The following is a 22,124-nucleotide window of genomic DNA, read 5'->3' as shown; positions in this document are numbered from 1 at the left end:
ATGGTGAATGAAACTACACAAAAATGGCACAGACAAGAATAGTGAATGACACTGCACAGTAATGGCAAAGACAAGAATGGTGAATGAAACTACACAAAAATGGCACAGACAAGAATAGTGAATGACACTACACAGTAATGGCAAAGACAAGAATGGTGAATGACACAACAGAGTAATGGCACAGACAAGTATGTTGAATGACACTACACAGTAATGGCACAGACAAGAATAGTGAATGACACTACACAGTAATGGCACAGACAAGAATAGTGAATGACACTGCACAGTAATGGCAAAGACAAGAATGGTGAATGAAACTACACAAAAATGGCACAGACAAGAATGTTGAATGACACTACACAGTAATGGCACAGACAAGAATAGTGAATGACACTACACAGTAATGGCACAGACAAGATTAGTGAATGACACTACACAGTAATGGCACAGACAAGAATGTTGAATGACACTACACAGTAATGGCACAGACAAGAATAGTGAATGACACTACACAGTAATGGCACAGACAAGAATGGTGAATGACACTACACAGTAATGGCACAGACAAGAATAGTGAATGACACTACACAGTAATGGCACAGACAAGAATGGTGAATGACACTACACAGTAATGGCACAGACAAGAATGTTGAATGACACTACACAGTAATGGCACAGACAAGAATGGTGAATGACACTACACAGTAATGGCACAGACAAGAATAGTGAATGACACTGCACAGTAATGGCAAAGACAAGAATGGTGAATGACACTGCACAGTAATGGCAAAGACAAGAATGGTGAATGACACTGCACAGTAATGGCAAAGACAAGAATGGTGAATGAAACTACACAAAAATGGCACAGACAAGAATGGTGGATGACACTACACAGTAATGGCACAGACAAGAAAGGTGAATGACACTTCACAGTAATGGCACAGACAAGAATAGTGAATGACACTACACAGTAATGGCAAAGACAAGAATAGTGAATGACACTACACAGTAATGGCACAGACAGGAATGGTGAATGACACTACACAGTAATGGCACAGACAAGAATAGTGAATGACACTACACAGTAATGGCACAGACAAGAATAGTGAATGACACTACACAGTAATGGCACAGACAAGAATGGTGAATGACACTACACAGTAATGGCACAGACAAGAATGGTGAATGACACTACACAGTAATGGCACAGACAAGAATGGTGAATGACACTACACAGTAATGGCACAGACAAGAATAGTGAATGACACTACACAGTAATGGCACAGACAAGAATGGTGAATGACACTACACAGTAATGGCACAGACAAGAATGGTGAATGACACTACACAGTAATGGCACAGACAAGAATGGTGAATGACACTACACAGTAATGGCACAGACAAGAATAGTGAATGACACTACACAGTAATGGCACAGACAAGAATGGTGAATGACACTACACAGTAATGGCACAGACAAGAATGGTGAATGACACTACACAGTAATGGCACAGACAAGAATGGTGAATGACACTACACAGTAATGGCACAGACAAGAATAGTGAATGACACTACACAGTAATGGCACAGACAAGAATGGTGAATGACACTACACAGTAATGGCACAGACAAGAATGGTGAATGACACTACACAGTAATGGCACAGACAAGAATGGTGAATGACACTACACAGTAATGGCAAAGACAAGAATGGTGAATGAAACTACACAAAAATGGCACAGACAAGAATGGTGGATGGCATTACACAGTTATGGCACAGACAAGAATAGTGAATGACACTGGACAGTAATGGCACAGACAAGAATGTTGAATGACACTACACAGTAATGGCAAAGACAAGAATGGTGAATGACACAACAGAGTAATGGCACAGACAAGTATGTTGAATGACACTACACAGTAATGGCACAGACAAGAATGGTGAATGACACTACACAGTAATGGCACAGACAATAATGGTGAATGAAACTACACAAAAATGGCACAGACAAGAATAGTGAATGACACTGCACAGTAATGGCAAAGACAAGAATGGTGAATGAAACTACACAAAAATGGCACAGACAAGAACAGTGAATGACACTACACAGTAATGGCAAAGACAAGAATGGTGAATGACACAACAGAGTAATGGCACAGACAAGTATGTTGAATGACACTACACAGTAATGGCACAGACAAGTATAGTGAATGACACTACACAGTAATGGCACAGACAAGAATAGTGAATGACACTGCACAGTAATGGCAAAGACAAGAATGGTGAATGAAACTACACAAAAATGGCACAGACAAGAATGTTGAATGACACTACACAGTAATGGCACAGACAAGAATAGTGAATGACACTACACAGTAATGGCACAGACAAGAATAGTGAATGACACTACACAGTAATGGCACAGACAAGAATGTTGAATGACACTACACAGTAATGGCACAGACAAGAATAGTGAATGACACTACACAGTAATGGCACAGACAAGAATGGTGAATGACACTACACAGTAATGGCACAGACAAGAATAGTGAATGACACTACACAGTAATGGCACAGACAAGAATGGTGAATGACACTACACAGTAATGGCACAGACAAGAATGTTGAATGACACTACACAGTAATGGCACAGACAAGAATGGTGGATGTCACTACACAAAAATGGCATAGACAATAATGGTGGATGACACTACACAGTAATGGCACAGACAAGAATAGTGAATGACACTATACAGTAATGGCACAGACAAGAATGGTGGATGACATTACACAAAAATGGCACAGACAAGAATGGTGAATGACACTACACAAAAATAGCACAGACAAGAATGGTGGATGACACTACACAGTAATGGCACAGACAAGAATGGTGAATGACACTACACAGTAATGGCACAGACAAGAATGGTGAATGACACTACACAACAATGGCACAGACAAGAATGGTGAATGACACTACACAAAAATAGCACAGACAAGAATGGTGGATGACATTACACAAAAATGGCACAGACAAGAATAGTGAATGACACTACACAGTAATGGCACAGACAAGATTAGTGAATGACACTACACAGTAATGGCACAGACAAGAATGTTGAATGACACTACACAGTAATGGCACAGACAAGAATAGTGAATGACACTACACAGTAATGGCACAGACAAGAATGGTGAATGACACTACACAGTAATGGCACAGACAAGAATAGTGAATGACACTACACAGTAATGGCACAGACAAGAATGGTGAATGACACTACACAGTAATGGCACAGACAAGAATGTTGAATGACACTACACAGTAATGGCACAGACAAGAATGGTGAATGACACTACACAGTAATGGCACAGACAAGAATAGTGAATGACACTGCACAGTAATGGCAAAGACAAGAATGGTGAATGACACTGCACAGTAATGGCAAAGACAAGAATGGTGAATGACACTGCACAGTAATGGCAAAGACAAGAATGGTGAATGAAACTACACAAAAATGGCACAGACAAGAATGGTGGATGACACTACACAGTAATGGCACAGACAAGAAAGGTGAATGACACTACACAGTAATGGCACAGACAAGAATAGTGAATGACACTACACAGTAATGGCAAAGACAAGAATAGTGAATGACACTACACAGTAATGGCACAGACAGGAATGGTGAATGACACTACACAGTAATGGCACAGACAAGAATAGTGAATGACACTACACAGTAATGGCACAGACAAGAATAGTGAATGACACTACACAGTAATGGCACAGACAAGAATGGTGAATGACACTACACAGTAATGGCACAGACAAGAATGGTGAATGACACTACACAGTAATGGCACAGACAAGAATGGTGAATGACACTACACAGTAATGGCACAGACAAGAATAGTGAATGACACTACACAGTAATGGCACAGACAAGAATGGTGAATGACACTACACAGTAATGGCACAGACAAGAATGGTGAATGACACTACACAGTAATGGCACAGACAAGAATGGTGAATGACACTACACAGTAATGGCACAGACAAGAATAGTGAATGACACTACACAGTAATGGCACAGACAAGAATGGTGAATGACACTACACAGTAATGGCACAGACAAGAATGGTGAATGACACTACACAGTAATGGCACAGACAAGAATGGTGAATGACACTACACAGTAATGGCACAGACAAGAATAGTGAATGACACTACACAGTAATGGCACAGACAAGAATGGTGAATGACACTACACAGTAATGGCACAGACAAGAATGGTGAATGACACTACACAGTAATGGCACAGACAAGAATGGTGAATGACACTACACAGTAATGGCAAAGACAAGAATGGTGAATGAAACTACACAAAAATGGCACAGACAAGAATGGTGGATGGCATTACACAGTTATGGCACAGACAAGAATAGTGAATGACACTGGACAGTAATGGCACAGACAAGAATGTTGAATGACACTACACAGTAATGGCAAAGACAAGAATGGTGAATGACACAACAGAGTAATGGCACAGACAAGTATGTTGAATGACACTACACAGTAATGGCACAGACAAGAATGGTGAATGACACTACACAGTAATGGCACAGACAATAATGGTGAATGAAACTACACAAAAATGGCACAGACAAGAATAGTGAATGACACTGCACAGTAATGGCAAAGACAAGAATGGTGAATGAAACTACACAAAAATGGCACAGACAAGAACAGTGAATGACACTACACAGTAATGGCAAAGACAAGAATGGTGAATGACACAACAGAGTAATGGCACAGACAAGTATGTTGAATGACACTACACAGTAATGGCACAGACAAGTATAGTGAATGACACTACACAGTAATGGCACAGACAAGAATAGTGAATGACACTGCACAGTAATGGCAAAGACAAGAATGGTGAATGAAACTACACAAAAATGGCACAGACAAGAATGTTGAATGACACTACACAGTAATGGCACAGACAAGAATAGTGAATGACACTACACAGTAATGGCACAGACAAGAATAGTGAATGACACTACACAGTAATGGCACAGACAAGAATATTGAATGACACTACACAGTAATGGCACAGACAAGAATAGTGAATGACACTACACAGTAATGGCACAGACAAGAATGGTGAATGACACTACACAGTAATGGCACAGACAAGAATAGTGAATGACACTATACAGTAATGGCACAGACAAGAATGGTGGATGACATTACACAAAAATGGCACAGACAAGAATGGTGAATGACACTACACAAAAATAGCACAGACAAGAATGGTGGATGACACTACACAGTAATGGCACAGACAAGAATGGTGAATGACACTACACAGTAATGGCACAGACAAGAATGGTGAATGACACTACACAACAATGGCACAGACAAGAATGGTGAATGACACTACACAAAAATAGCACAGACAAGAATGGTGGATGACATTACACAAAAATGGCACAGACAAGAATAGTGAATGACACTACACAGTAATGGCACAGACAAGATTAGTGAATGACACTACACAGTAATGGCACAGACAAGAATGTTGAATGACACTACACAGTAATGGCACAGACAAGAATAGTGAATGACACTACACAGTAATGGCACAGACAAGAATGGTGAATGACACTACACAGTAATGGCACAGACAAGAATAGTGAATGACACTACACAGTAATGGCACAGACAAGAATGGTGAATGACACTACACAGTAATGGCACAGACAAGAATGTTGAATGACACTACACAGTAATGGCACAGACAAGAATGGTGAATGACACTACACAGTAATGGCACAGACAAGAATAGTGAATGACACTGCACAGTAATGGCAAAGACAAGAATGGTGAATGACACTGCACAGTAATGGCAAAGACAAGAATGGTGAATGACACTGCACAGTAATGGCAAAGACAAGAATGGTGAATGAAACTACACAAAAATGGCACAGACAAGAATGGTGGATGACACTACACAGTAATGGCACAGACAAGAAAGGTGAATGACACTACACAGTAATGGCACAGACAAGAATAGTGAATGACACTACACAGTAATGGCAAAGACAAGAATAGTGAATGACACTACACAGTAATGGCACAGACAGGAATGGTGAATGACACTACACAGTAATGGCACAGACAAGAATAGTGAATGACACTACACAGTAATGGCACAGACAAGAATAGTGAATGACACTACACAGTAATGGCACAGACAAGAATGGTGAATGACACTACACAGTAATGGCACAGACAAGAATGGTGAATGACACTACACAGTAATGGCACAGACAAGAATGGTGAATGACACTACACAGTAATGGCACAGACAAGAATAGTGAATGACACTACACAGTAATGGCACAGACAAGAATGGTGAATGACACTACACAGTAATGGCACAGACAAGAATGGTGAATGACACTACACAGTAATGGCACAGACAAGAATGGTGAATGACACTACACAGTAATGGCACAGACAAGAATAGTGAATGACACTACACAGTAATGGCACAGACAAGAATGGTGAATGACACTACACAGTAATGGCACAGACAAGAATGGTGAATGACACTACACAGTAATGGCACAGACAAGAATGGTGAATGACACTACACAGTAATGGCACAGACAAGAATAGTGAATGACACTACACAGTAATGGCACAGACAAGAATGGTGAATGACACTACACAGTAATGGCACAGACAAGAATGGTGAATGACACTACACAGTAATGGCACAGACAAGAATGGTGAATGACACTACACAGTAATGGCAAAGACAAGAATGGTGAATGAAACTACACAAAAATGGCACAGACAAGAATGGTGGATGGCATTACACAGTTATGGCACAGACAAGAATAGTGAATGACACTGGACAGTAATGGCACAGACAAGAATGTTGAATGACACTACACAGTAATGGCAAAGACAAGAATGGTGAATGACACAACAGAGTAATGGCACAGACAAGTATGTTGAATGACACTACACAGTAATGGCACAGACAAGAATGGTGAATGACACTACACAGTAATGGCACAGACAATAATGGTGAATGAAACTACACAAAAATGGCACAGACAAGAATAGTGAATGACACTGCACAGTAATGGCAAAGACAAGAATGGTGAATGAAACTACACAAAAATGGCACAGACAAGAACAGTGAATGACACTACACAGTAATGGCAAAGACAAGAATGGTGAATGACACAACAGAGCAATGGCACAGACAAGTATGTTGAATGACACTACACAGTAATGGCACAGACAAGTATAGTGAATGACACTACACAGTAATGGCACAGACAAGAATAGTGAATGACACTGCACAGTAATGGCAAAGACAAGAATGGTGAATGAAACTACACAAAAATGGCACAGACAAGAATGTTGAATGACACTACACAGTAATGGCACAGACAAGAATAGTGAATGACACTACACAGTAATGGCACAGACAAGAATAGTGAATGACACTACACAGTAATGGCACAGACAAGAATGTTGAATGACACTACACAGTAATGGCACAGACAAGAATAGTGAATGACACTACACAGTAATGGCACAGACAAGAATGGTGAATGACACTACACAGTAATGGCACAGACAAGAATAGTGAATGACACTACACAGTAATGGCACAGACAAGAATGGTGAATGACACTACACAGTAATGGCACAGACAAGAATGTTGAATGACACTACACAGTAATGGCACAGACAAGAATGGTGGATGTCACTACACAAAAATGGCATAGACAATAATGGTGGATGACACTACACAGTAATGGCACAGACAAGAATAGTGAATGACACTATACAGTAATGGCACAGACAAGAATGGTGGATGACATTACACAAAAATGGCACAGACAAGAATGGTGAATGACACTACACAAAAATAGCACAGACAAGAATGGTGGATGACACTACACAGTAATGGCACAGACAAGAATGGTGAATGACACTACACAGTAATGGCACAGACAAGAATGGTGAATGACACTACACAACAATGGCACAGACAAGAATGGTGAATGACACTACACAAAAATAGCACAGACAAGAATGGTGGATGACATTACACAAAAATGGCACAGACAAGAATGGTGAATGACACTACACAGTAATGGCACAGACAAGAATAGTGAATGACACTACACAGTAATGGCACAGACAAGAATAGTGAATGACACTACACAGTAATGGCACAGACAAGAATGTTGAATGACACTACACAGTAATGGCACAGACAAGAATAGTGAATGACACTACACAGTAATGGCACAGACAAGAATGTTGAATGACACTACACAGTAATGGCACAGACAAGAATAGTGAATGACACTACACAGTAATGGCACAGACAAGAATAGTGAATGACACTACACAGTAATGGCACAGACAAGAATGTTGAATGACACTACACAGTAATGGCACAGACAAGAATAGTGAATGACACTACACAGTAATGGCACAGACAAGAATGTTGAATGACACTACACAGTAATGGCACAGACAAGAATAGTGAATGACACTACACAGTAATGGCACAGACAAGAATAGTGAATGACACTACACAGTAATGGCACAGACAAGAATAGTGAATGACACTACACAGTAATGGCACAGACAAGAATAGTGAATGACACTACACAGTAATGGCACAGACAAGAATAGTGAATGACACTACACAGTAATGGCACAGACAAGAATGTTGAATGACACTACACAGTAATGTCACAGACAAGAATAGTGAATGACACTACACAAAAATGGCACAGACAAGAATGGTGAAGGACACTACACAACAATGGCACAGACAAGAATGGTGAATGACACTACGCAAAAATAGCACAGACAGGAATGATGGATGACATTACACAAAAATGGCACAGACAAGAATAGTGAATGACACTACACAGTAATGGCACAGACAGTAATGGTGAATGACACTACACAGTAATGGCAAAAACAAGAATGGTGAATGAAACTACACAAAAATGGCACAGACAAGAATAGTGAACGACACTACACAGTAATGGCACAGACGAGAATAGTGAATGACACTGCACAGTAATGTCACAGACAAGAATAATGAATGACACTATACAGTAATGGCACTGACAAGAATAGTGAATGACACTACACAGTAATGGCACAGACAAGAATGGTGAATGACACTACACAGTAATGGCACAGACAAGAATGGTGAATGAAACTACACAAAAATGGCACAGACAAGAATGGTGGATGGCATTACACAGTAATGGCACAGACAAGAATAGTGAATGACACTGGACAGTAATGGCACAGACAAGAATGTTGAATGACACTACACAGTAATGGCAAAGACAAGAATGGTGAATGACACAACAGAGTAATGGCACAGACAAGTATGTTGAATGACACTGGACAGTAATGGCACAGACAAGAATGGTGGATGACATTACACAAAAATGGCACAGACAAGAATGGTGAATGACACTACACAAAAATAGCACAGACAAGAATGGTGGATGACATTATACAAAAATGGCACAGACAAGAATGGTGAATGACACTACACAAAAATGGCACAGACAAGAATGGTGAATGACATTACACAAAAATGGCACAGACAAGAATGTTGAATGACACTACACAGTAATGGCACAGACAAGAATGGTGAATGACACTACACAAAAATGGCACAGACAAGAATGGTGAATGACACTACACAACAATGGCACAGACAATAATGGTGGATGACATTACACAAATATGGCACAGACAAGAATGGTGAATGACACTACACAGTAATGGTAAAGACAATAATGGTGAATGAAACTACACAAAAATGGCACAGACAAGAATAGTGAATGACACTACACAGTAATGGCAAAGACAAGAATGGTGAATGAAACTACACAAAAATGGCACAGAAAAGAATAGTGAATGACACTACACAGTAATAGCACAGACAAGAATAGTTAATGACACTACACAGTAATGGCACAGACAAGAATGATGGATGACACTACACAAAAATGGTGGATGACACTACACAGTAATGGCACAGACAAGAATAGTGAATGACACTATACAGTAATGGCACAGACAAGAATGGTGGATGACATTACACAAAAATGGCACAGACAAGAATGGTGAATGACACTACACAAAAATAGCACAGACAAGAATGGTGGATGACATTATACAAAAATGGCACAGACAAGAATGGTGAATGACACTACACAAAAATGGCACAGACAAGAATGGTGAATGACATTACACAAAAATGGCACAGACAAGAATGTTGAATGACACTACACAGTAATGGCACAGACAAGAATGGTGAATGACACTACACAAAAATGGCACAGACAAAAATGGTGAATGACACTACACAACAATGGCACAGACAAGAATGGTGGATGACATTACACAAAAATGGCACAGACAAGAATGGTGTATGACACTACGCAAAAATTGCACAGACAGGAATGATGGATGACATTACACAAAAATGGCACAGACAAGAATGGTGAATGACACTACACAAAAATGGCACAGACAAGAATGGTGAATGACATTACACAAAAATGGCACAGACAAGAATGGTGAATGACACTACACAAAAATAGCACAGACAGGAATGATGGATGACATTACACAAAAATGGCACAGACAAGAATGGTGAATGACACTACACAAAAATGGCACAGACAAGAATGGTGAATGACATTACACAAAAATGGCACAGACAAGAATGGTGAATGACATTACACAAAAATGGCACTGACAGGTATGGTGGATGACATTACACAAAAATGGCACAGACAAGAATGATGGATGACATTACACAAAAATGGCACTGACAAGTATGGTGGATGACATTACACAAAAATGGCACAGACAAGAATGGTGAATGACATTACACAAAAATGGCACAGACAAGAATGGTGAATGACACTACACAAAAATAGCACAGACAGGAATGATGAATGACATTACACAAAAATGGCACAGACAAGAATGGTGAATGACACTTCACAAAAATGGCACAGACAAGAATGGTGAATGACATTACACAAAAATGGCACAGACAAGAATGGTGAATGACATTACACAAAAATGGCACAGACAAGAATGGTGGATGACATTACACAAAAATGGCACAGACAAGAATGTTGAATGACACTACACAGTAATGGCACAGACAAGAATGGTGAATGACACTACACAAAAATGGCACAGACAAGAATGTTGAATGACACTACACAGTAATGGCACAGACAAGAATGGTGAATGACACTACACAAAAATGGCACAGACAAGAATGGTGAATGACACTACACAGTAATGGCACAGACAAGAATGGTGAATGACACTACACAAAAATGGCACAGACAAGAATGGTGAATGACACTACACAAAAATGGCACAGACAAGAATAGTGGATGACATTACACAAAAATGGCACAGACAAGAATGGTGAATGACATTACACAGAAATGGCACAGACAAAAATAGTGGATGATACTACAAAAAATGATTCGGAAACCTAATGCATTATTGAAGTGGCTGAATATAAAATAAATTTAAAAAAAAATGCATTTACAGATGAATAGTGCAGCTTTGATACAGACCAAAGTGATTAAGCATGACAATGTAAACATGTATTGACTCAAGCTTCTTAGCTCAACACTCTATGTGGCTTATAATTCATATTCGAAATGTAATTTCTAAGTATTCCTCCTGAGTCGTTACTATACATACCTAATTCATGCAAATTAGCGTATGTCTGAGGGGGGTAATGATGTCAATGATGTACAGTATCAGTTCTGTCAAAATTCCAAGCAGAGCATTTTCACCATTTCAAAAAAAGATCAAATCAACCTTTATCCATGAACCTATACAGTCTTGATTAAAAATAACTAACTTCACTTTTATTTACTGTTATATAAGTCATTGTCCCTCTATCTGTGATAAAATAAACCAAAAAAATGATTGTGATTATATGCAGTATTTTACGTCAGTTTACAATTCTTAGTTTAGTTCTTTGTCAGCTTTGATAATTGCAGTTGATTTGTTTATTGCATAAAAACGTTTATAACATGTATGCAATGTTATGCAGACCACCAGCCACGATATCCTGATAAATAACAAGTAATAAGTAGCCCACCCATCCCACAATGGTATACTTATTACAACCGTGAACCCCTACCTTTCCAACATGCTTGCTTTAGTCCTCACTCCATGCAGTACTTAAAGGGCGGTAGTCGTCGCGCCACGCATGTGCTAGGTATATGGGTCTCATATAAACAAAGATGGCGACTTTGGCTGTTGCGCAGATTAACGAGTACAAAATGAGAAGTAACTAAGCTTTAATTAGGTATTTTTTTTAGGTGATTGGAAGGTATCCAAGGATTTACCGGCTGTAATTAGTGCAAGTAGCGCCCAGGTCAAACCTCATACTTGGGATTTCCATTAGAAGAGCACATTGGACTGTGGGAAAATTAATGTTTATCAACACAAATGTCGCACGTTCGCGGCGCGACGACTACCGCCCTTTAATGTGCAATACCAACCAATTTTTTGTATGACCAAGTCTAAATTTCCGTTTTCATGAGCATTGTTGTCATTGAATCAACGCATGGAATCAAGTGTTTTTTTGATTTTGAATATGTGGGCGGTCGCAAATGCTACGTCACATGAAGGCATGCGCGAATGCATTATGGGTGTAAACAATGTTTAGCTCTTGACCAATCACTATTAAATATTTAAATTTGAGTGACAGCTGATGACCGGGATTTACAATTTTTACAAGCAAAGACTCTGCTTTGCGCTATACACTGTATATTCAGTAAATAAACATAATAAACATTCCTGAATATATTAATTACTTTAATGTCGTGTATGTTCAGTAGAGAATGGATTGTTTCCATGACAATGTATGAAAAATGTATCATAGCGTGACAAGACTTGACACTCATTTACACTTGACAGTAAAAACCAGTTCCACACAATAACACAAAGTCTTTGATGTCATGATCATTATATGTTAACGTACATGATAACTGTATATTAGTTTATTCAACAAAACGGTTCAGTTAGATTTATTTTTGAATTATAAAATCACTATTTACAGACTTGTTTCACCGATGTTTCAATGACAATTATATAGGTGTATTTCCAACTTCATGTAAGTAGCTCTAGGACACCTAAAACGGCTTCGGATTTATGTTTTACATGTATGCTGATAATATATTTTGATTTATAACAGCTAATTGTATTAATTATTGTGTTCATGTGTTATACACCCCATGATAATAAATATTCGCGCACGCGAATAATTACTATGTCAATTAAATGTATGGCTATGAAAACAATTTAAAATAACTTGATATATTGGCAAATGTCAAATAGTTTGCCTTAAATCTAAGTAAGGACATATTGATACATAGTCGGCAATAATGTAAATCCTTTGAAGGCCAAGGTCAATTGTATCTTTCATAAGATAACAAGTTTTCTAAACATTGAACCTGTTTCCAATAGAAAATTCGGTCCACAATGATATAATCAAAAATATATGAAAATGCCTCAAAATATAGCGTTCAAGGGGTTAATTGATCGTTCTTAACACTGATCGATTACAGGGTTAAAGTAAATTTAATTACTTTTTTAAACGATGTGCACTTGATTACTTGCACGAAAGGTCTCAGATAATAGAAAGTGTTGTTTATGTGCAATTTGAAGGCTATATCATTCGCACGAGTGTAACGGTCTGTCACGCGCTTCTACCGTATAAATACCCGTTTCACATTGGCCATATTACAAAACATTTTTCACGCTCTCACTTTGAAAGTACCAAGTTGTACTGATTGGTAAGTGTGATTACATATCGTGTTAAGTCGTTTTCATCATCCTTTTGTAGTTTTCACTTTTCGCAACGTTGAAAGAACCCGTGCTCCGATTGGGGGTAAAATCGTAGATTTGGCGCCTTTAGTACCAACTCTTGTGCATATAATGTAAAGACAACCACCAATAGTACGTGAAGCAAGTGTGAATTTCATTAATATACTAATGCTACAAGCCATGCTCCGATTTGCCGAGATTGCCTGCGTTCTCTATTGCTTAGATATCATAGTATTATCGCCTATTATTTTGTGTCAATCTATCTAGCAATTTTAGCCCTACATTAATATCTGTAATCAACACTATCCGCGTTTACCAATACATCCAAGCTTGGGGGCAAGGAGGATAAAAGAGGGGTGGCAACGGATTTGTTTTTAGGGTTTTTTCACAGACAGCAGTGTATTTCATGCCAGAGAGGTAGTGAGTGTGGCACCGACAATTTAGCTTGTTTTTGCCACCTTTTAAAAAAATTACGTGTATTAAATAATGGTCGGTCATCGCCTCACCACTATCACCTGAAATGTAAGTGTGTCTTATTTGCGCAAAAACGAACGCCATGGATGTTTGTTTTTTTTAAACAGATAGTCACGTCTCCGCAAGTACGGTGTTTAAGATTATTAAGATTTAAAAAACAATACAAAATAATGTTATTTTTCAATCTTTATGTCTTTATTCCTTTTGTGAACCTCCCTGGCAAAACTGACCTGGAATTTAACCATTCAGAGTACCCTTCCCGTGCATTACACTACGAAAATAAAATACGTAAATATTATGAAGTCTCACGATAATAGACGGCTTCTAGTCTACAGCGAACACGCTGGTGAATCTCCGGGCGAGTATGTATTCCAGTATACATAACGCTCCTGGGAATTCCTTTGCAAATAGAGGTTGATTTTGGAGTTTTGGTACATGGAATGGTTCATTTTCTTGAAAATGTATCTACGCCTTTAAAGGCTTTTAAAGAAGCCATGTTTGTTTAGGCATGGGTACATATGGTACAATTTGGGTGTATTTATTTTGTCTGCCCGACATCCGATCAATTATGGCACATTTTTTCAGCGATGTCTTTTCTGTACATTTTTATTTTTTCTTAAATGTTCAAACATTTCTTCCCCGTGACACCTTGCATGCATTATTTTCTCTCGGTGTCAATCTTTCATTTTTTTGAACAAATATTTTAGCCACTTTAGTAATTTAAAATGATCGACCCCTTGTCTATTGCCATTTCCTCCGCCAACTGTGACTTGGCGCTTCCCGTCATGGTCTATGCGTTTTACCTAAGTGAAAGACACGGTCTCACGCATGTACGGGTTTGTTGGGAAAATGTTTACATCAAGTTCGCAAAGCATGCTATTTGGGAGATGTGATAGTTGCCGTAGTGCGACGAAACAGGTGGTTGTTGTAGAGTTTAGAAATATGGAATAAACACGTGGTTATAAACCCCATGTTTTCGTAACATTTCCATACCCAGCCACCCTTTTTAAACTATTTGATTTGTAAATTGATTATAACGGAAGCATATTATACACATTACACTTCAATGGGGTGTTCAAATACACTCGGTACTTTTTGACGGATTAACGAATGGACTTTAAAGTACTACAGTCTTCGTGAAGCGCCTCTTCAAATTTCGTGTAAACAAACGATGTATTTTACATGCGTTTTCTACGTCGATATTGAGCCTATAAAGAACACGATGCTGAGTGACGATTGTAACGCTTTAAATTTGCATTCCATGTAAAATGATTGCAATATCAGTCTGATACATTATAATTATATTATGAGGTTATTACGAGGATACCTCAAAGTATGCACAAATACGTACAGCGGAAGTATCGACTGACGCGCAGCGGAGATCGATGCGACGGCACACTGTCTGAGTGCATACTTTGAGGTATCCTCGTAATAACTTATTATTATACATCTTTTCCTTCCAATGATACTTCATGGGAATGCCGGAATCCAAATAGTTTAGAACAGAATCAGCGAACTTCTTTGTGTGGAGTCCTGCCAATCCCTGATGGCAGCCATGTTTGTTTTTATCATTAGAGGATGCATACGCGCGTAATTATTCCATATTTGGAATTACAATTTCCCTATATAGTAGGATGAAACTACCCTGTAAAATACCGCAAAATTACGGCATGCTGTAACTTGTTGAGTTACGGTTACTGATTCATTATATTTGAATATAATTTTTCTGAAAATAGTTATTCTGTTTACCTTCAACACCTAACGTACGTAACTTGATTTTAGTCGCCATGAAACAGTTCCCCCATGTTTTCTGTAACGCACAGGTTCACTCACTACTACTCATATGTCCGTACAACACAACCGATGACGTCAGCTTCCCCCATGTTTTCTGTAACGCACAGGTTCACTCACTACTACTCATATGTCCGTACAACACAACCGATGACGTCAGCATAATTATTTTTTCATAGACACCATCATGAGATTGTTAATTGTGGTAGCTTTCGTATGTGCTTTGGCTGGACGAACTTTAGGTAAGTACGCCTCGATTGTCAAAGCGCGGAAGGTGTTTTTTGTGTTCATCAATAATTGTAAGGCGTCAACTTTTTTACTGCTTTGTTTCAGCAATTATTAATACACGTTCATATAAATCGCGCCCTCTAGCGACAAAAAATATTTCGTGACGTAAAAATGACGTTGCCGGATGTTTAAAATATGTTGTTCAATAGACAACCCTGATTGGTTGATGGTAAACTTTAAAGCATGATATATGTCATTGACCAATCAAATGGCGTCTCTTACAGACAATAAAAACATTGGGACGTTTTGCCGCTTGAGGGCATGACTCCAACATGCTCAATCGTGATTATGATTACTGTAAAAACATTAATTATTCACTGGGTTTTAACTTTGCTATTTTCGCCGATTGGAAAACTTCGCTGAATTATAATTCACAAAAACATGTAAAATTACTTTACTACTCATTATACTATGGCAAATTAAATGCCAGTGAAAATACATGGTTTTACAGTACTTTGACGTCATTACTGGAATAGATTGTTTAAACAAAACACATAATAATGATAATGGAAAAAAAAAAGTGAGTAAAAAATAGTAGAACCTATTGTAAACGTTTGTATGCCACTAGCTAAAAATGATAATTTTTTTGGAGAAGATTATTTGCTCTCTGACGGCAGAGGGCGTGATTATATGATTACCAATAACGTTCGTGAATGGGCGTAATCGAATATGTAATCATGATCGTGATTGGGTATTCACATTACTGATTGAACAGACGCACCGAACTATACATCCAATTTATCGATGGCAAAAATAGGCATAATGACAATCTTCTTAACAAACTTTTCCTATTGACTAATTTGTTTGCCTGGTTACCATGGTATCCTCCTTGTTGCTAATATATTGCTGACCACCACGTGATATAATGAAATGAAAAACAAAATTCAGTTATTAAACCTTAGAGCAAAACTAGGTCAATCACGATCAGCGTTCTCTTCGATGTGTGACTCATAACAACGTACACAACGCGTATAAAATTCGTTGTTTTACATGGGATTCGAACACGCGCTGTGCGACGACCACCGCCCTTTAAATTAAATCTTTAATCAACACTAGGTCAATCGACACACATTTGATCTGTTGGGAGATTCAATTATTAAAGCTGTAATCAACACTAGGTCAATCAGCACAAAATTGATTTCTGGGAAATTCAGTTGCAGAAACCTTACGAAGTTATTAATTAGATTAAAGGGCGACGGTCGTTGCCCAGCGCGTGTTCGAATTCCATTTTAAAAAAACAATTCATTTTACACGAGTCGTGTACGTCGCTACGAGTCCCATATAAGGACGCGGCGCAGCGACCACCACTTTTTAATTGCTATTTCGTGAGTCATTCAGGTCGCCGTCGATTAACTTACCCTTGCGTATTGAAGGTTTTGAATTCGATTTTTTCACATAGTTGTTAAGTGATGTTTGTTTCATCCACTTCTCCAATTTATACTCTCTCTAACTTCATCTGTTCTCTGGATCCAACGGATTCACTTCGAAAATGGTAACTTTGGAGTTCCGTCTATTTTACCTTTTTCTGAATTATTTCGTTTGTGGGCCCTTTTCCCCATGTCATGCCATTGTTGATCCGTTACAATGTCATTTGAAAGTTTGCGTGCTAGTCGTTCAATGTATACAATTTGCATAACATATTAGTGCAACATATTAAAGGTTTGTGTTCGAATCCCGTATAAGACTGACGGCTGAAGTTTTTCGCGTAGTGTTGATCTGATATTGTTAAATTGTTAAAGCGGGGGAGTCGTCACCAGCGCATGCGTAAGATGGCCATAGCATGTTGTTTACAAACAAGCGTCTACCCATGAGCCTTTGCGTTTTTACCGTGTGTTGTTATCGTCGCCTGGGACTCAATTCCAGCGCGTGCGCAGGTGACGACCCTCCCGCTTTAACACAGTGTTGATCTTATGTTGATGATTTCTCTTTGTTGCATCCACCCCTGTAATTTATGTACTCACTCTACCTGCATCATTCACTGGCCCGGGCTCCATCACATCTACTTCGAAAATAGTAACCTATTTGTGACCGTCTATGAATCTATTCTATATGCACGACACTCTTAAAATGTGCTATGCCAAGTGTCGTAAATTTGCGTGACAATCACCAGCCACAGTGTCAAGAAATAACAAACAACTTTTTGCCGGAGAGCGGCTAACCAGTGCAAAGCGGCGGGTTACATCTGTCTTGGACAAAGTATTTGTCTCAATTTACGATCAGCAGACAATTTTCAGAGTGGTTATTGTTGTTATTGTTTTCTTGGGACAATATTAATCGAAACAATGAACTATTTAATTATATAACACAAGTGACTATGGGAGAAAAAAATCACTTTTCTAGAAGCCATGGATCGATTAGTTATTTGCAAGATCTCCTCCCCGGCAGGTTCTATGAGGCCATGCATTTTCTTGCCAGAACCGTATTAAGTCTAAGTTAAGTCTGACACCAGTTCATTTATCTTGGCTTATGAAGAACTTGAGGGTAAACCCAGTAATGATTTAAAATTTGTAAAAGCAGCATTATATTTTAATAACTGTAAAAATAGAAGAAAACCAAGTAAATAATGCAGATTGCTGACATGTAAAGGCTGAATGAACATGTAAATAAAGTACAATATAAATGTGATTAATGCCTGTTTATGTTTATTGTGTAATAGTTCGTGCAAACAAATATTTAAAAAAAATAAAGTGCGATAGCGTCAGGGACCCCACATATTTTTAAGGGACCCACACATTTTATAAGGGGTGGGTCCCAGGGACTCCACATTATCAAACACTAATGCAACCCCTGGTGGTGGTGTATGTTGTTTTAATGATTCGTCATCTATTATATTATCTAGGGGATGTCACGTATAAGATGAATATTAACCTTGACTTAGATGGTAGTGACTCTGATACTGCAATTAAAATGTATGGTAGTGGACCGATTCCAGCATATTGTCCCTGTTTCAATTGTCATGCCAACACCGAGTGTCCGCCATGCGCTGGTCAGTGTAACTCAGTTTTAGTCTTGACGGGCGACTGCAGATCAAAGAAATACAGAGGCGGCGGCACGAAATGCTGCATGGGGGACGAGATCTGCTCACCAACCTCGTGCTCAAGGCGCGACCTTACTAGAGGGTACGGGGCATGCTCTCACTTAACAAATTTGAAATCTTAACCCTCTGAAACGCTATTTCCTATATTTTGAGGGACAAATTTTGCTGACACAAAGGGTTTCTGCTTGATTTTGGAGGGGCGACGCCCACCAACATTCCTTTCGAGGGGCCGCCCCCTGTGCCGCCGCCACTGAAATATTGACTCTTTGAACTTCTTTCGTTTTATCGTCGCTACTCAATAGTGACAATGTTATATTAAGTCGCAGCTTCCTGGGCATATATTAGTTAGTATGGACAAAATGAATGAATGAATGAATGTTTTTTTTGTCTTTCCAGTGCTTGGCTGCTCTTAATAAGCTGTGATGATTTATGGCATTGACTGAGAATGTATTGGAGGATAAGAAGAATGGCGTCACTATTTGCATACATCGATAACAGACACAATTCAAGTTATTACAGTTTATACAATAAAGCATTACATAAAGTATTACATTGTTTAATGAGAATTATTGATGACTACAACCATTTGATTTTACACACTGAATATCAGATTTGTGAATGTTTTATAACATTGCAATACGTTTTGAATAACAGGTGTAAGCACTTTTATTCAAATAAACGACTCTGTTCAAGCGTTGTAGTCGTTCGTTATTAATTTTAACTATTTTTAAAAAATCAATTGGTTTTAATCACGAACAACATATAATACATAATTATTTCAATTTAAACCGAATTACATTAATGACACTTTGCGACTTAAACAGTAAAATTGTCAACTACCCAGATTTTAAAATTATGTGCACTAAATAGAGAACATGTTATTTATATATAGAGCATATTTCGTTTATTACATATCTCTTTTTTAAACAATTGCATTATTACCAATTGTAACCATGACCAATAGTGCGTTCCAATACCTGCATCCACGCAGCAAATATACAGCAAAAACATCAATGCACTCATGTTCGTTATATATTAGTAATTGACCCACGGTGTAAATCTACAACCTTTGCCATCTATTCACTGACGTACCTTTTTATAACTGTACTTGTTTCATCGTTACCATGGCAACAACAAAAACTGATTGTTGAATGACTTTGAATTTGGGGTAACTTTTCGTCAAGGACGGCTTAACTTTTTTGTGATTTGGGAGAGGGCAGTATTGGTCAAACTTGACAGGCAGGCCACGCTACAAAGATGGACAAATTTGAAGAAAAAAATAGTTGCTGCCATGACAACGGGCGAAAATTTGATATTTGGCCATAGCTTCAGGCAAAATATATGCTCATAAACATCTTTGACTCATTTTAATTTGCTTGAGTGTGTGCCTGAAGTTATCTGCTCTATCATTACCATGACAACACCCGTTTTTTCCTAGCGTTGCATATCACCAATTAGCCTACTGACTTGTTGCAGTTGTCTGTTATTCGATGTTAAAAAAACTAATGGCGCAGCACCGGTCGTTCACGCAAGTTTGATAACAATAGTTTGATAACACTGGTACTTAACGAGATAAAGCACGTATTAATTTCAAGATGTTGTTATTCGCATTCAAAATCATTAACAGTATTGTTTCACAATATATGACAACTCAAGTAGACTTATAGTATACCAGTAGTATATTTGACTCAATTTAATGAATTGGAAATACAATAACCGTGGTCATAATCATACACACAAAAACCAATAACAAGAAATACAGATAAAAAAGAAAATAAAATGTTAAAACAGATAACACTAACAACTATTAGGTATTACGTTGTAAAATTATGTTGATAAACTTTCCTAGACTATTGGCAATGAAACTGTCTTTTATTCCCATAAGATGCACAAACATATCTTCTTTTGGTAATTTTAAAATATTATCATTGTATAATGATAGAGTATTCCAAATATAGCTATGTGCCTTTACAATTTCATCTAGTTTGCAGTCAAAAAGAGCATGCATTTCATTACCAACAGACTGATCAGAACACAGAAATTCTAAATTTGGTTACACTTACTCTGTGATTAAGATCTTCTCTCAACCGAGAAGATATGATTGGTTCCCCACTGTGGCAAATTTAATTAATCTTAAGCTTAGAAAGCATTTTCAGTATTTACGTCACTATTGTGGTACAAGTACCGTTTGATATCCGTAATTCTAGGAGTACTGAAGTAGAGAAATAACACTACTACCCATCAAATTCAATGTCCTGAGCCGAGTAATCATAGGCAGAATAATGAACGGGGTTGACAAATGTCTCAGAAATGAATAGGCTGAATTTCGGGATGGAAGAGGTACAAAAGAAAAATATTCATTTTACGTACTAATATTATTGAGTTAATGAATGACAAGCAGCACAGAATTAATTTGAATGAAAGGCATTCGATTATGTGCACCGAGATAGCCTTTGGGGACTAATGAGAAATAAATAGGAGAAAAGTTAACAACTCTTGTAAAAGCTTTTAACGACTTCAAATGTGCAGTGATACACCAAGGGGAAACGTCAGAATGCTCTGACATCAAA

The 22,124-nt window shown here is 38.2% G+C and overlaps 1 long non-coding RNA gene across 2 annotated transcripts; it reads left to right on the top strand.

Moving 5' to 3' along the window:
• The first annotated feature begins 13,851 nt into the window (after positions 1–13,851).
• LOC144342278 (uncharacterized) lies at positions 13,852–20,101 on the top strand. Of its 2 annotated transcripts, none has more exons than XR_013418744.1 (4): positions 13,852–13,933; positions 16,340–16,471; positions 19,357–19,503; positions 19,951–20,101. It is a non-coding gene; the product is annotated as an uncharacterized LOC144342278 (long non-coding RNA). The 2 variants fall into 2 exon arrangements; XR_013418742.1 differs by having other exon boundaries at positions 13,857–13,933; positions 16,409–16,471.
• Positions 20,102–22,124: the final 2,023 nt, after the last annotated feature.

Source organism: Saccoglossus kowalevskii, chromosome 15 (assembly GCF_978046115.1).
Source record: "Saccoglossus kowalevskii chromosome 15, keSacKowa6.1, whole genome shotgun sequence".
Lineage (NCBI taxonomy): Eukaryota > Metazoa > Hemichordata > Enteropneusta > Harrimaniidae > Saccoglossus > Saccoglossus kowalevskii.
The sequence above is the reverse complement of the archived record's forward strand: the minus strand, read 5'-3'. Positions and strand labels throughout refer to the sequence as shown.